Raw genomic sequence first — 16,056 nt, 5'->3', positions numbered from 1 at the left:
CAGCAGCTAAACCAGAGTTTCATGCAGGGAGAGTCCTGCTAGTTGGAATCCTTTCACTGGACATGCAACTGGGATTGGACCAGGACCTTCTGCATGCAAAGCGGAGCTACAGCCCTTTCCTCCCAAAGGTGATGTGCACACATGTGTGAACCCACCCCAATTCCCATAAATAGTAAGGGAATAATCTGCCTCTAGAGTAGTCCATTTGGAATTGGCATCCAACTTCTTTCTAGCCACTTCCATTGTGCTTCATTATTTAGAGTTCTTTCACCAACAGTAGTAGGGATGAGGATGGACTGCAATATTTTTTGTATTCCATTTATTACAAGGTGGGTTTATTTATATATTTGTTTGCTTATTTGTTTATTCATTCATTCATTCATCCATTTATATTCCGCCTTTCCTCCAAGGAGCCCCAAGGTGGCATACATAATCCTCCCCCTCCTCTCCATCTTTATCCTCACAACAACCTTGTGAGGTAGGTTAGGCTGAGAGTTAGGGACTGGCCCAAAGTGAGCTTCATGGCTGTGTGGTGACTAGAACCCAGGTTCCCCCAATCCCAGGCCAGCACTCTAACCAATATACCACATTGGGCTGATTTGAATAAGAGGCTATGGTAACAAGGGATGCTAATACAGATATACATACCTATTTATTGATTGACTGATTGATTGATTGCACTTATATACAGCTCCCATAGCCAGGGCTCTCTGGGCGGTTTACAGAAATTCTAAAATTAAGATTAAAACAAGTATACAAAATTTAAAATTCTAAAACACAGAACATACACACATAAAGCATTAAAAACTGTTAAAAAAACAAACAAACGTGGGTAATTAAGATGTGCCGCCGTATGCCTGGGCAAAGAGGAAAGTCTTAACCTGGCGCCGGAAACATAGCTAGGTGTTGTTGTAGTTGGGAATGAGGACTAAGGGGTTAAGCCAATGGTGAGTTTTAAGGTGGAATCTGAAGGGAAAGAGAAAGAAACACAACAGAGGTATTTTCCTCTACTCCCTGACGTGCAACATGCGCCTGATTTCACTGTAATAATCATAGTTTTATTTCCCTTACTATGCCGGACCATGGTTTAATTCGAGCTGGGAAGGGGATGAGGGAGGGAGGCTAAGCTTTTGAAACTGTACTGCAGGCCAGAGCTCAGCCTAGGAACATGCAGGAAGAAATGTGCTTCTGAGCATATGCAGAGTGTTTTTCTGTCACTGCTACAGTTGGCACATCGATGGCAAGAGAAGTTGAAGTCTCCAGATCAAGAGTGCCTGTGCCAGAACGTTTAGTTGTAGAAATTAAACCCTACAAAACGTCTCCTTGCTTCTGGCTTCCAGCAACCTCCCCAGTTTGCCCCAAACCCTTAACCTCATGCTCCAGTTCTATTGTTATTTTGTTATTGTCCATTAGCTATTGAGAATGAACACTGGATTTCCTAGAAAGTGTGAATATTCCTTTAAGTAGTAAAGGTGAAAGCGAGGGTTGCCAACTGACCCGAAAAAGATTTGGTCAGGCTGCTCTTGTGCTTTTAACAGCAGCTGGATGTACAGAGTTCATCAGTGAAACTGTTCACCACCTGGAGACTAAACACCACTTGGGTAATATGTACACCGCAAATAAAGCAGTGACAGAAACCAGTTGAACCTTAGTTGGCAACCTTAGTGAAAAACATTCTGTATGGCGCGCCCCAGGCAAAGCATTTCCCCCATCTTAATGATAGCCAAAGCCTCACCTGTTGAACATCTGCCTTTCATACAACACAGGAATCTGTCAAGATAAAGGGTGACAAGCTGAAGTGATATAGCGCTGAAAACACAGTGGCCTAGGCCTGTGACATGCACACACACACTGCAGACAGACAGCTCGCTTGCCCCTGCTGTAAGTGAGGATGCACTCTTTAAACTATGCCAATTATCCCCATTAATGGGGATGCACATTATACGCAAAATCCCATTCTTTGCTTATTTATTAGGCATTTTGGAGTCTGCCACAGCAACAGGGCTAGTGGTTCACAGATGAAGCACTTCGCTGCCCTCTAGTGTCCTGATGGCACCATTGCACAGCTAAGGCTGAGAAAATTAACACTTGGGTTCAGGTTTAGAACACAATTCTTACCTTGTGTTCAAACCAAGAATGATGACTGATTCAAGATCTTTTAATAAGTTAATAGCCTGGCTTTTACATGAATAATTAGCTGGCTGATTAAATGTACATAACTTACAGATTACAGATCTGGAAAAAGGTGATGACAGTCTCTCTCTCTCTAAAACCACTTTTTAAAAAGGCTTCTAATCATTGTTTAGAGAAAGAAACCTATCCTGGTGGTGTGTATTTTTGTTTTGCCTTGTTTTTAAATAATAATGCTTTTCCGCATTGGTCTGAATGTGTGCAAATTCTTCTGACAAATTACCAGGCTCAGTGAAACGGCCAATTCTCTTATCATTCTTCCAGTCTATACATGTCTACTCAAAAGTATACCTCATTGTTTCCAATGGAGCCTACTCAGACGTAAGTGTGTATAGGGTAGCAGCTGTACACTACCATGCTATGCAAACAGAAGATGAATGGGTCTTATTTCCAAGAAAACATGAGCAGAGTAGGTGGCAAGATTGCTAGTAGCTACTCAAGATCATGGGTTCCCATAACAGGAATAGTTCTGTTCTCCCCATCTGCTACTGAGTTCCTTTTCTTGTAGCTAATCCTGCTGCCCTCTGTTTGTGTGGCACCACAACTCCCATCATCCCCAGCCAACATGGCTGCTGGAGGTGATGGGAGCTATATTCCAACACATCTGGACTGCACCCAGTTGAGGAAGCCTGAGCCAATCTATCTCCATTGCATAAAGCCAGTAACCAATATTTCATCCTCAGGGACCTGACATATTCGGTTAGATCCAGGATCTCCCTTCTGCAGATGGATGAGCTCCATTAATGGAAAGGGCCTCTGGGGGGATTTCCCCCTACTGCACCAAGTACCAATTTGGGGGATCCCTCTGCACCACTGTTCACCCCTTTCAGCAGAGTCTCTTGACCCTCTGTGTTGTGCTTTCAGGGGGCTGGAGGGGCCTCTGGGAGGAGGGGACAGGGAAGGATGCTTCCACCAGCCTAAATCCGGATCTAGTCTTCTGTCACCATTTAGTGCAGGGATGGGGAGCCTCTTTCAGCCCGATCCCCAAATTGAATTTCAGAGGAGCTCAGGATGGAGTGGGATGGAATAATAATAATAATAATAATAATAATAATAATAATAATAATGCTAAATAGATAAAATTACAGTTATAGACAAAAAAGAAAATCACACTTACCTCATCAACATAGCAATACCTAATGGCAAAAATGTTGTAGAAAAGGAAGAGGAAAAGGGAGAAAAATATACACCACTGGCTATGGAAATAAAAGAACTATGGCAACAGGAAAAGGTCACAATTATTCATTTAGACACATCATTTACCGGCATCACTTCAAAAAACTATACAGAAAACCTTCAGAAACTAGACCTACCAAAATATATCCATACCAACATCCAGAAAGCAGTCATATTTAAAACATGTTCAATAGTCAGGAAATTCCTGAATCAGTAAAAGGCAGCATGACTTGGCAAAGCCCATCATGCCGTCTAGAAAACTGCCACAAGGAAGAAAAGAAAGATAATAATAACAATAATAATTTGTAGTTTTAAAGCCTTTTAACCTTTAAGAAGGGGGGGAAACTGCACAAAAGCCGGAAAACCAGCAAATGATCAGAGACTGAGGGGCTCTTTGGGAACCAGAGGGCTAAACTGGGACCCCGAGAGCTGGATTTGGGGCCCAAGTCTGAGGTCCCACACCCCTGATGTGGTGTGACCCCAAACACACACACACAAAACTCAAGGTGAGACTGCTGAATCAGATTTTATTCTTAGTGGTATCATCAGGGGCAGGGAATATATTTAGCCGCCACTAACATGAGCATATTCTTGACTTTCTATCATATAAATGAATGGCTGCTATTCAGTCCTATGGGCAAAAGTCAAGCGTTGCACTTAGTAACATTGATGCAGCAAGAGCATACACACACACTTCTAGACCTGGCAAGTGTGGCCTGGTCTTTACTTACAGATATCCTCCAAGTGGCTGCAATATTCCTCTATAAACACCATGCCTTGGCTCAACACACACACACACACTCCTTTCACCCATTGTAATGACCTGTGATTTGCTAGTAATAAATGTGTATTCGCATGTTAGTTGACTACATGCAAATGCACTGTGACATTTTAAAATGTTATCATTATGTATGTATCAATCACACCAATGAATAATAAAAGAACATTTATTATGGGTTTGTTTTGTCTGTTTGTTTTTAATGGGGCATGTCAGAAAGTCCACTTTCCACCAGCATCTGGCAAGGACAGCTGTAATACACCTTACATGGGCCCCTCCTTGAAGAATGTTCAAAAGCTGCTGCCAGCTAAACTCATAGGCAAGTAATATACTTGGTCTTTTGCTAGCTGTTGCTGTTTTAATTAAAAGCAGCTTCAGGGGTGTCAAGAGACGCCAGGGCTGGAACAGAGCGAAATATTCATTCAGTGAAATACAGCATTGTGGTTTGGACCATCTCCCTGGGCACATCTCTCTGCACACACTCAGAAGCTCTTTCTTCTCTTAGTGCTGCATATGTTCCCTGGCTGGAGTGGTGGTCTTGACATAGGAATCCCGTGGTCAAATCCATAGTCATTGTGTAGCGGTCTTGGTCAAGTCATTATTCCAGTCTTTTTGCAAGGCTGGAGGGACAGGTTTTAAATTCCTGGTAGGAAGGGGCACATGCAGAAACACAAACACAATATAGATAAGCTTAAAATGTACTGAGAACTGAAAGCTTCAACACACAACCTGAGAGATCACACACACACACACACACACACACACACACACACACACAGAGGTGAGGCTTAAATAAATCACCTTTGAGCTTCTCTACCACTTTTGACATGAAATATTGGTCATGCAGAGGAGAAACAGGAGAGGCATTTGTAATGCAAATGAACATTTTGGCCAATGTAAGGTTTAACATTTGCATTACAAGCTGATGGAAGACCTGCTTTCAGGGGCGAACAAGATGCATGCAAAGCCTTGCTGATTTTTTAAAAATACATTTTTATAAAAATCAGCCCCCTGAGGCTGTGGCTTTCAGTGGAGTGGGTTTGCTTAACCCTTTCCTTGCTCATCATTTTTCCATTCAAATGCCATCCTTTCAGGTGCTTCCCCCAGGTAGGAAAAAGGTTAAACCTTACACATACACACACACACACACACACACACCCCTCTGCCACCACACCACTTAAAACTACAGTCTTCCAAGGCTGTTTTTGCTCCCTTTTAAATAATAAGAATAATTAGAGATCCATTACAAGCATTTGTGTGTAATGTAAAAACAAGAGAGAGTCTTGCGGCATTTTAAACACTAACACATTTATTGTATGTAATGTGTAATTTGCCATACACCATATACACACCGCAGCCTTATGTATGGAAATGCCTTTGGTCACAGCAGCGCTTTGGATAAAGCAAACAACATGGGCCCCAGACCCCGGGTCTCGGAAACATGTACACATTGGGGACAGACAGATGCACTGGCAGGGGAGGAGAAGGGCATGAAGAGGAGGGAGGCTGTTTGTCCAGCAGCAGCAACCGCAGAGCCTTTGAACAGCCAGATGAAAGCTGCCTCCTCCTCCTCCTTGCAGCCCTTTGATCTCAATCCAGGGATCTCTGCTCCTCTCCCATCCAAGCTTCAGCTGTGTTGGTCACAGTGCCCCTTTGCGCATGGGCAGCAGTGCCTTCACGACAAGACTTTGGGCTGAAAACCTGGGCCCCCGCTCAGCGGAATGAGGTGGAGGGACCCACAAAGGCAGCAGGGCCGGCTGAGCACAATTTGAAGGGAGAGGTGGAGTGGGACGTTTTCATCTAAAGGAGTCCCCCCCACCCCCCGGGAAAGACCATTTGGAATAAGAGAAGTAAAACACAACACGCATGAACAGCTCAGGAGCCCCACCATCATGCACACATATACAATAATAAGACTATTAAGTCCATCATCTAAAAATTACTTAACTGCGCCACAGCTGCACGTGGGAGTGTAGGAAACTGCCTTATACTCTGGGTCCATCTAAGCCCTGTATTGTCAACCCTGACTGGCAGCCGTTCTCCAGGGTTTCAGGCAGGCGTTTTTCCAGCCCTAACTGGAGAACTGAACCTAGGATTTTCTGCATGCAAAGCAGGTGCGCTACCATTGAGCTACAGCTCTTCCCCTTCCATGACCCAAAACAGGTGGCCACACGGGGAGTCAGAGGCTTCTGGCCTCTGTTCCTGGGCCCGTTCCTCACTTCGGACACTGCGCTTCTTGAAGCTTGGTGGTGAGCCTCTGAAAGGGGGAGGCGTAGGAATGTTCCAGCCCCCCAATGTGCAAAGAATCACCACCCTAGTCTGTTACAGCAGAGTAAACAAAAGAGATCTAACTTCTTGCAGGCAAGGTGATGCTATTTGGGTATTTTAAAAGTCTGTTCCGGGGAGGGGTGATGCGTCTCTGAGCTGAACGCAGTTCCACTGCTCTAGAGGATCAGGAACCAGGATTGCACAACGTTCCTGATCCTCTGGAACACTGTAAAGGCATTTACCCAAACACAGCTACAGTTTTGTTTCAGGCCGTCCCACCAACATGGGCATGACCCTGTCTCCCGCGTAGAAGTAGACTTTTACAATGCCTGTTAGAGCTCTTGCTGCTTGGACTTAAAGTGAAGCCTGCTTTTTCCCAGAGCTCTTCCCATGTACCCAATCCTGTAATACAATGTGCAGCCAGGGGCATGGGTAGCTGAGGTGAGGAAAGGAAGAGGCAAGAAAAAAGACACTTTTTGTTTTCCAGGGGGTGAACTTGGAAAGTATGGCGATATCCTCTGCCACAGCTGCATACATTGTTGCTGGATGATGTTACAGCACTGCTAAATGACCTATGAGAATTAGATGCTTCTGTCTTGTTGTATTTGTTGTTTACATAATGCAAAATATACACCCACAGCCATGGGAGGCGGCTGACTGCTTATTCCTCAACTGCTTTTTTTTCTTGGGAGAAGGTATAGGAATTCCAATGCAGAGAGGGAGATAATAGCATCTGCAGAATGACAGATGAGCCCCTCACCTCCGCCTTTGCCACATGCCCAGGGGCTACCTGTGTACCCTGTTGGGTTTTTGCTGGCTGATATCCCCTGCGGCACAGGATGAAAGTCTCCTCCGACATGATGAGGGGGGTCACTTCAGTAGAGGTCCAGTGGGTAGGCTGACCATATGAAAAGGAGGACAGGGCTCCTGTATATTTAACAGTTGTGATGAAGAGGGAATTTCAGCAGGTGTCATTGGTATGCATGCAGCACTTGGTGAAACTCCCTCTTCATTACAATACATAAAGCTGCAGGAGCCCTGCCCTCTTTTGTATCTAGTCAGTCTAGTATAGCTCCTGCAGCTTTAAATGTTGTGATGAAGAGGGGATTTCACCAAGTGCTGCATGCATACAAATGACACCGGCTAAAATTCCCTCTTCATCACAACTGTTAAAGATACAAGAGCCCTGTCCTCCTTTTCATAGGGTCAGCCTGCCAGTGGGGCTGGGCAGGAGCAACAGTGGGGCAGGACGGAGAGGGCGCTGAGGGGCGGAATCACCTGCAGGCCGGTGGATGGCTTTTTTAGCCCAGCACCTAAAACAGTTGCTGGAAAAACAGGCCCCGCGGTGGCCAACTTGCACCTCGGGCGCCGACCGCCTCAGATCTCTCACCCAGCAGCTCACGCGGGGGGTAAGCTGGGTCAGCAGCACGACGGAGGCCTCCAGAACAGCCACCTGAGCGGGGGCTACTGAAACGGAGCTCGGCCCGGGCCCGGGCCCCTTCCCTCGGCCGGAATTCGCCGTGCCGTGCCAAACCACAGGAGGGCGCTGTGTCACAAAAACAAGGCGGGCTGCTGCTTTCGCACCAGTCCATTGGTCGGAGCCCATTTCTCCCCACCCAGGCCAATGCAAAACCCGGAGGAGTCGTGCTGGGAAGCAACTCTCCACGCATACGCACGCACTTAACTCAACTCAAAGAGGGGTTCTTTGCTCCAGGGGAGCATAATAGCACCCCCTTCCCTCATCTCACGTGGCCCCATAAAGCTCAGGCCCAGATCTGCTGGAAGGGAAAGATGGCAAGGAGTGATAAGGTGGAACAGCTAGGAACGGATCTAGGATTGCCCCCACCACCATTTTTTTCGCTTTTCTCTCGCTCTCACACACAGAGCCTGTTCAGACAATACGCTAAGCCATGGTTAGTGAGTGGGTTTAAACCATGGTTATATAGTCACCAGGGTTAGGAATGGCTCACATGGCATGCTAGGTCATGGTTCACATGACACATGTTTAGCTCAAAATGCTTCACCACCACAGCTTAGCATGTCATGTGAACAGGGCCACTTTATTGATATGCAAGGCTTGTAACAAACTGGTAAGCTTTGTATATTATTATTATTATTATTATTATTATTATTATTATTATTATTATAATATCCCACCTTTATTCCATCATTGAACTCAAGGTGGCAACACATGGTCCCAGATGGTCTCTCCTCCAAACACTGACCAGACCCAGACCTGCTTAGCTTCAACAAGGAGGCTGCCTCTTGTGCCTTCAGTCCACGCTCTGGCCATGTTCAAGAAAATCCTGACATGTGCTGCTTTCCTACGGATAATTCTCTCCCCTGACCCCCAAGTACATTCTGAAGTGCTGGTCCCCATGTGCCTGGATATATGTACGAAAGCAGTGCCTGCCAGCCAGCATGCACACACAAATGTGGGCGCAGATGGGGAATGTCGGCTCAGGCACTGAAGGAAAAGATGACACAGACATGAGAGGGAGCCCTGCTCTTGCCCAGTTCAGGGAATGTACTACTTACATATCATGTGCTAAACCACAGGTTTCCAATGTGGATACCTCTCTTGGCACCCACCAGCCCCAGATTTTTATTCTATTTTTAAAGATTATTTTATTATTAACTGAGAAGCTGACATCCTGCAAAGCATCCTTATTTCCAAGAATGCCTCTGAGTCCCAGACACATTCTTGGAAAACATGGTGGGTTGCTTTTTGGGATGCAGTGTGTATTTTGCCTGGAGGTGTTTTGGTTTGTGGTGTGGGTGTTTTTACTGTGTGGGTGTCGCAGTGCCAGATTTAGGAACAAGCCAAGTAAACCGTGGCTTCGGGCCTCATGTTATGAGGGGCCTCTAAATATGTTGGGGATAACTAATTTGTAAGATAAAGATGAAATCACTTTGGCTTAAATATATTGGAAAGTCTGGTGTGACTTACAGCAGAGTTGCCTTATATAGAGGAAGTGTGGCAACAGAGTATTGCAGGCAATAAGCACAGACTAGAGCCAATTTAAAAGAGGTTCAAATCAACTTTATTAATGCTTTATAACCATCTTCAGAGAAGGCAATTGAACACTGTTTAACTACAAGCACACCCTAAGAATGGGTGGTACCCTTTCATTGTCCCTATTATAATATACTTTTTTCTTCATTTGTATGATATGGGGCCTCTGAAACTTGACATCACTTAGGGCCTCAGCATGTCTTAATCTGGTCCTGGTGTGCTCGGGGTGGAGGTTGTAATTCTCTGAGCGTCATCTGTATAGCTTCCTTGAAATGGGTATTTTATTGTGCTTTGCTGGGGCAAATATGTGATTTTGCATTTTGTACACCATTCATCAGCCAAGTTACTTATCTCTGAGCCTCATCAGTTTGTCTTCTGTGAAATGGCTCTTGGAGCAGAAAACTGCGGGTTCACAAAGAGTGGTTTTGTATTTTGGAGGTAGGTTCTTGGGCAAGTTATTTTACCTTCAGTCTCACCAGTTTGCCTTCTCTGTAGAAATAGGTGTTTGGGGACTAGTCATGTCTACCACGACAAGCATTTTGTGAATGAGCAAGCCGACTCGCTACAGCAGCCATTTTCTGAGAGTGCCCATGACACGCTCTCAAAATCCAAAATGTGCCCAGAAAGGTTGGGGTCCCCTGCACTAAACAAATGTTTTCCAGGAGCACAGTTTGGGGCAAGACATTGTGCTGGCAGCTTTGAAGGCCAAGCTCAGCTGTAATATGAGAAAACAACTACCTCTGTGCATGTGCAGAATTCATCCCGCTCTCCCAGCTACAGTTCATAACTGGGATGAAATAAAAGAGGATGCAGTTTCCAGATAGACTTAAGGTGTGGAAGTGAGCGTCTTGCTGAATCAGACCAAAATGTCATTGACTCCGTTGTTTTTTCACTGCCAACAATGGCCAACCAGATACTCTTGAGAATCTCACAGCACAAAGGTGCTGGCTGCATACCCCTCCCAGATAGTTTCTAGCAGCTGGGGATAAGCGGTATATACTGCCCTTGGCCATGGAGGTTCCATACCGAACGTAAAATTACTTTAAAAAACAAACAGAAAATACCCAGTAGCCTCCACCACCATACTTGTTGATTGCTGCTATTGCCTTATTTCCTTTTTGCAAGACACTGGGGAAGAATGCGGCATAGAAATATCTATAAAAATAATGCATGCACTTAATCCTCTCTTTTTCAAGACACTTCTGACAACACAAAATCCTGTGACAATCTGTGCCCGGAAGAACATCCAGCGGAAGCCCCTTGCAGGCCATTGTACTGCACACATCCCCTGCTGTTTCCTCTCCAAGGCCCACATTAAACCCTGAGGGCCTCCTCACCTCACCTCGCCCTGTCTTTTCTCATGTGCAGGCATGTTTAGTGTGGGCACTGGGACGGGGCGGGGCATGGGATCACAGCATCCATTGCAGCGCACGGGCAGATGCTGGCACCAGTGGCAACCTCCTGTTGTGAGCTGTCACAAAGAGGGTGTCCCAGGCATGCTTTCTTGCTCCCTCCTCCTCCTCCTGCTCTCGGCAAATTTTCCAGTGAATGCAAGCGGATCATTAGCAGTCGGGGAGCAATCAGTGCCCGATGGATGAGCCGCTGCTGTGTAATGCCAAGCTCATTAACCACCATGAAATTAACCAGGGGGGAATTGTCTGCTGAGGCGCTTCCCTCCGCTGTGGGCCAGGGGGTTCTGCTGCACCTGTGGGAGAGACCTCGGTGTTGCCAGGTGTGGTGGAGGCATGTACCCATCCCAAAACTTCACAGAAGCACAGAAAACCTGCAGGTTGTAGTATTGACCACAGAAGGCAGGTTCCTAAGAATTGCAAGTTCTTTGGTGGGGTGGGTGGGAAGTTAAGGCAAGTTTCTCACCCTCATGGTAGTGAGGATGTTTTGGTTTGACTGGCTGAAAGGGTGAACCAGTGGTGCAGTCAGGATCCCACAGCCCAAATGACTACCCAAAAAAGCAGCAGATGACGAGAGCATCAGGGTAGCAGAAGTAAATTCCATTTTATACCAGTTGTCATGATGGCACTACATTGTACTATGTTGAGCTTAAATGCAAAATTTCACATACTCAGAGTATTATTATTCATGTAAGGAACGCAGAAGCAGATGTAAAGCACTGAACAGCAGAGATGGGAGTGGGGTGGGGATAGAAGTGTTACTTGTGTACTTCACAATTAAAGTAACACACATGGCCATCTAAAGCCCATGGTAATACACATGGCCATCTAAAGTCTTAAATGTGGGGTCTAAAATTATCAAGATGCACCACTAGAGTGCATATGAACACTATAAGGTTCTTCCCAAATTGAAAGTGATGTTACACACACGTGTGTGTGTGTGTGTCTGTATTAGTAGAAGGGACAAATTCCTGGTATGTTTTTCCACATTGCTGCCATACAGAACTGTGTAGATGTTAATGAGTGAAACTTAATCCCTGGCAACAGATGGATCATGATGCCAAGCTGACTCAGAGGATCTTCACAACACAATTCTGAGCTTATTTATTTAGAAATAAGGGCCACTGAGTGCAAAAGAACTTACTCCTAGTAAGTGTGCATAGGAACAGAGTGTTGGAAGCTGGTCACAATTCCTACACAGAAGGAACGGCAGCATAGGAATTCACAAAAGACAGGCATTTTGCAGACCGTAACATGGGATGATTTTACGCAGTGAGCATTTGTTGTTAATTGTAGGTGATCAATCACATATGTGTACTGGGAAGTGTTGAACAATCACATGCACCCACCAAGGGGGAAAGATGGGCACATGTTTTGATTTAGGTTGCCTACGAGTTCCTTTGTGGAAATGCTTTCCATGCCAGAACTGTGTCACATGCTAACCAGCCCCAGGTCATCACATTGAGCTGCTAGTTTTTTCTGTCCATCTCTGTGTTGACTGCACTAACCATCATACTGGGCCTGGAATAATCTGCTTAGCAAATCAAGTGTCCTCTCAGAATTTTAGTGGATGCACACAAGTCCTTGATCTGAAGGTCAGAGGAGACTGAGTCATCTTTCTCGGGTGAGATCCTAATATCAAGGTTAGAAAAGAATGAGCTGCAAATTTGGTCTCTCTCCATATCTAGTGGCAGTGACTTAGCCCATCACCTAGAGATCTGAACCCAGGTGAGTAACATGCCCATAGACAATGTGGAAGCTTTGAAAAATTGGTGACACAAAGCCTCCCTCCCTCCCTGCCCCCGCTGTGGCCAACTAAAGGATCGCAAGCAAAGAAAAAACAAGACAATTGTTAGAAAAGAAACCTAAAAATGAGAAACAGAATCTGTGGCATTTAATTCCTGAAAATCAGAGGAAGCCTGTTTTATAGGAAGGGAAATGTTAAAATTAACACAGAGCAATAGAGCAATTTGCTCACTCCAAATTCAGACAAAGGCATACAGCAGCCTTCTCCAACCTTGCTGGTGCCCTCCAGATGTGTTGGACTACAACTTCCATCATCCACAACCAAAGGGCCAGGATGGAAGTTATAGTCCAGCACATCTGGAGGACACCGGGTTGGAGAAGTCTGGCTCATACAACTCAAAATCTACCCAAATCTAGATTTTACTGATGAATCCTATCCTTTGATGTTTTCGAAGTAAAGTTTCTTCTCAGAAAAGCCTCACATCTACCGGTGCTGAAAAACTACAATTCAACACGCAGACCTGTCAACAATGCATCAAAGCTTGTATAGGTGATGAGATGTTCGCTTGAGATTGCCTTCACACCATTGGGGATGAAACCAGTGTGGAACTGAAGAATGGAGGGGCCGGGAGATGCAGCTTGGTCTAACAGCAGCCTCTTCGAACACAATCCTATGCAAGTTTAGACAGAAATAAAGGTCCCACAGTTCCCAGTATTCCCCAACCAGCTATGCTGAAATAAAAGTCCTACATTTCCCAGCATTCCCCAGCCACCAAACTGAAAAAGTCCTACAATTCCCAGCACCATGTACATTGATGGTGCTATATAAATAAATAAATAAATAATAATAATAATAATAATAATAATAATAATTCCCCAGCCACCAAACTGAAAAAGTCCTACATTTCCCAGCATTCCCCAGCCACCAAACTGAAAAAGTCCTACATTTCCCAGCATTCCCCAGCCACCAAACTGAAAAAGTCCTACATTTCCCAGCACTCCCCAGCCACCAAACTGAAAAAGTCCTACATTTCCCAGCATTCCCCAGCCACCAAACTGAAAAAGTCCTACAATTCCCAGCACCATGTACATTGATGGTGCTATATAAATAAATAATAATAATAATTATAATAATTCCCCAGCCACCAAACTGAAAAAGTCCTACATTTCCCAGCATTCCCCAGCCACCAAACTGAAAAAGTCCTACATTTCCCAGCATTCCCCAGCCACCAAACTGAAAAAGTCCTACATTTCCCAGCATTCCCCAGCCACCAAACTGAAAAAGTCCTGCATTTCCCAGCATTCCCCAGCCACCAAACTGAAAAAGTCCTACAATTCCCAGCATTCTCCAGGCAGCGATGTTGAAAAAAGGTTCCACAACCCCCAGCATTCCCTACCCAGCCATGCTGAAAGTCCTACAGTTTCTATCATTCCCCAGTTAGCCATGCTGGCTGGGGAATGTTGGGAGTCTTCGGGCTTTTTCTGTCTAATTCCACCCTTATTTGGTAAGCTTTCATATTTTAAGACAGAGAGGGATCAGACCATTGCTGCCTTTGTAGGTGATTGTATTATAGTTGTTAACCTTATTGTCATCCTGTATCATTGGTAAGGAGGAACTAGTAGCATATAAGCTGATCTGTTGCCAAAGGGTTTTCTTTTTAATTGGGATGTGCTTCCCTTTTTTTTCTTTTCCTTTTATCATTGTGTCTTTAATTGTGCTTTTAATTTATCTATTTTTATGTTAGCTGCATCGAGTGCAATTTTTTTTTAAAAAAATATATCAGGTGTTCTTTTAAACATTGGATTTTATTGTTAGCCGCATTGAGTGCCATTTTGGAGCATAAAGATGAAACATAAAGTAAGTAATTAAACAAAATATGAACAGGAAGGTCAAGGAAGTTGCCCAGAAAGTGGGACTCTCTGCTTTGACATGTGATGCATATTAGAGCTAATTTATTTTATAATTAAATTTAATGTTACATTTATTATTACACTTTTTCCTCTTGCAAGGAGCCCAAGGCTGCATACATGGTCCTCCTCCTCTGCATCCTCACAACAACCCTGTGAGGTAGGTTAGGCTGAGAGTCTGTGACTGGCCCAAAGTCACCCAGTGAGCTTCATGACTGAGTGGGGACTAGAACCTGGATCTCCTGAGCCCCAGTCCAATGCTCTAACCGCTACAACACAACTGTTTCTCTAACGCTATGAATGTTAACATGAATGATCAGGCAACAATTCATGCGGTAGATGTTTATTTTACACGCATCTTGATGCCACTGAATACCAGTTGCTGAGGAAGGGAAAGGCTCGTGCTCTGCATGAGAGCTTCCCAAGGGCATCCAGTTAGCCCATTGCAGGGAACAGGATACTGGAAGATGGAGCTTCTGCATTCAGCTCAGCCCTCCTTACAATGTTTGATTGGCGAGGGCTCCTGCAGATAGATGTGTTTCTTTCAGCATTCAAAACATCACAGAAAGAAGGAGGTTGTTCCTTCCAGGCTTAAGAACAGCATGGCCAAAGGCCTGGAGAAGGAAATGCATGGCGCCCTGGGAAGAAAACGCAAGAGCCTTACCTCCAATCACTGCTATTGGATCCAGGTAGAAGCAAAAGCCGCGGTAACCCAGCACCATGTGAATGGCCACATAATCTGAGCGCAGAGGGAGAGCTCCAGGGAGGCAGCTCAGGAGGCTCCTACTGTGGTGATGACATATGCTAGGCTCTGCCTTCCCTCCCCCCAAGCAAGCCCACCCATGATCCAGAGTAGGGATCAGTGGGGCAGGTGGGCTGTGGCTTTATGAGACTCCAGCTGCTGTAATATAAAGCCCTTGGGCTCATGTTCCCTTTCAGGGTAGGGGGTCCAATAAGAAGAAATGCCTCTGCATCGGTGGAGATGGCAGCTGCTGTCTGAAGCCCCTGACCTTGGGTCGAGGGATCAGTCCTCAAGCACAGCCCCAACTTCAGATGATGGCAATAGTACCAGGATGTGTGCATGGCAGCGACAGAAGTGGGAGCAACCACAACTGAGGTGCAGGAAACCTCAGAGTGCTTAAAATGGTAGTCATCCCAATTTTCACATGGTGAGGGTGTGATCTGAAATTGATCAGGGATCATTACTTCTTTGCTATTATTTTTTCTTTCGTCTTTTCACTTTTGTTATTATTTTTTCTTTTTACTTATATAAGAAGAGGACAGTTTCTTTGTTCATGCAGTTGGGTCCTTTTTCAAAGCATAAAACAAAAGAAAAGTGAGGAAGGACATGACAGGGGGTGCCAATGTTGATTTTACTAGTCCTACTTCTATGTCTTGAACAGCTTGCCGTACTGACATTTAGCAGTGGCTGCTTTTCTTGCCCTGGAAAGGAATTTTTTGTGTATTATGCTACTGCTCAAAGCAAAGGGCAAAGCCGGTTCTTGACATTTTTTAGACTCAAGCCTCTGCCAAAGCCTTGAGAGTAAGAAACAAATGAACAGAGA

Source organism: Elgaria multicarinata, chromosome 3 (genome assembly GCF_023053635.1).
Source record: "Elgaria multicarinata webbii isolate HBS135686 ecotype San Diego chromosome 3, rElgMul1.1.pri, whole genome shotgun sequence".
NCBI classification, from domain to species: domain Eukaryota; kingdom Metazoa; phylum Chordata; class Lepidosauria; order Squamata; family Anguidae; genus Elgaria; species Elgaria multicarinata.
The sequence above is the reverse complement of the archived record's forward strand: the minus strand, read 5'-3'. Positions refer to the sequence as shown.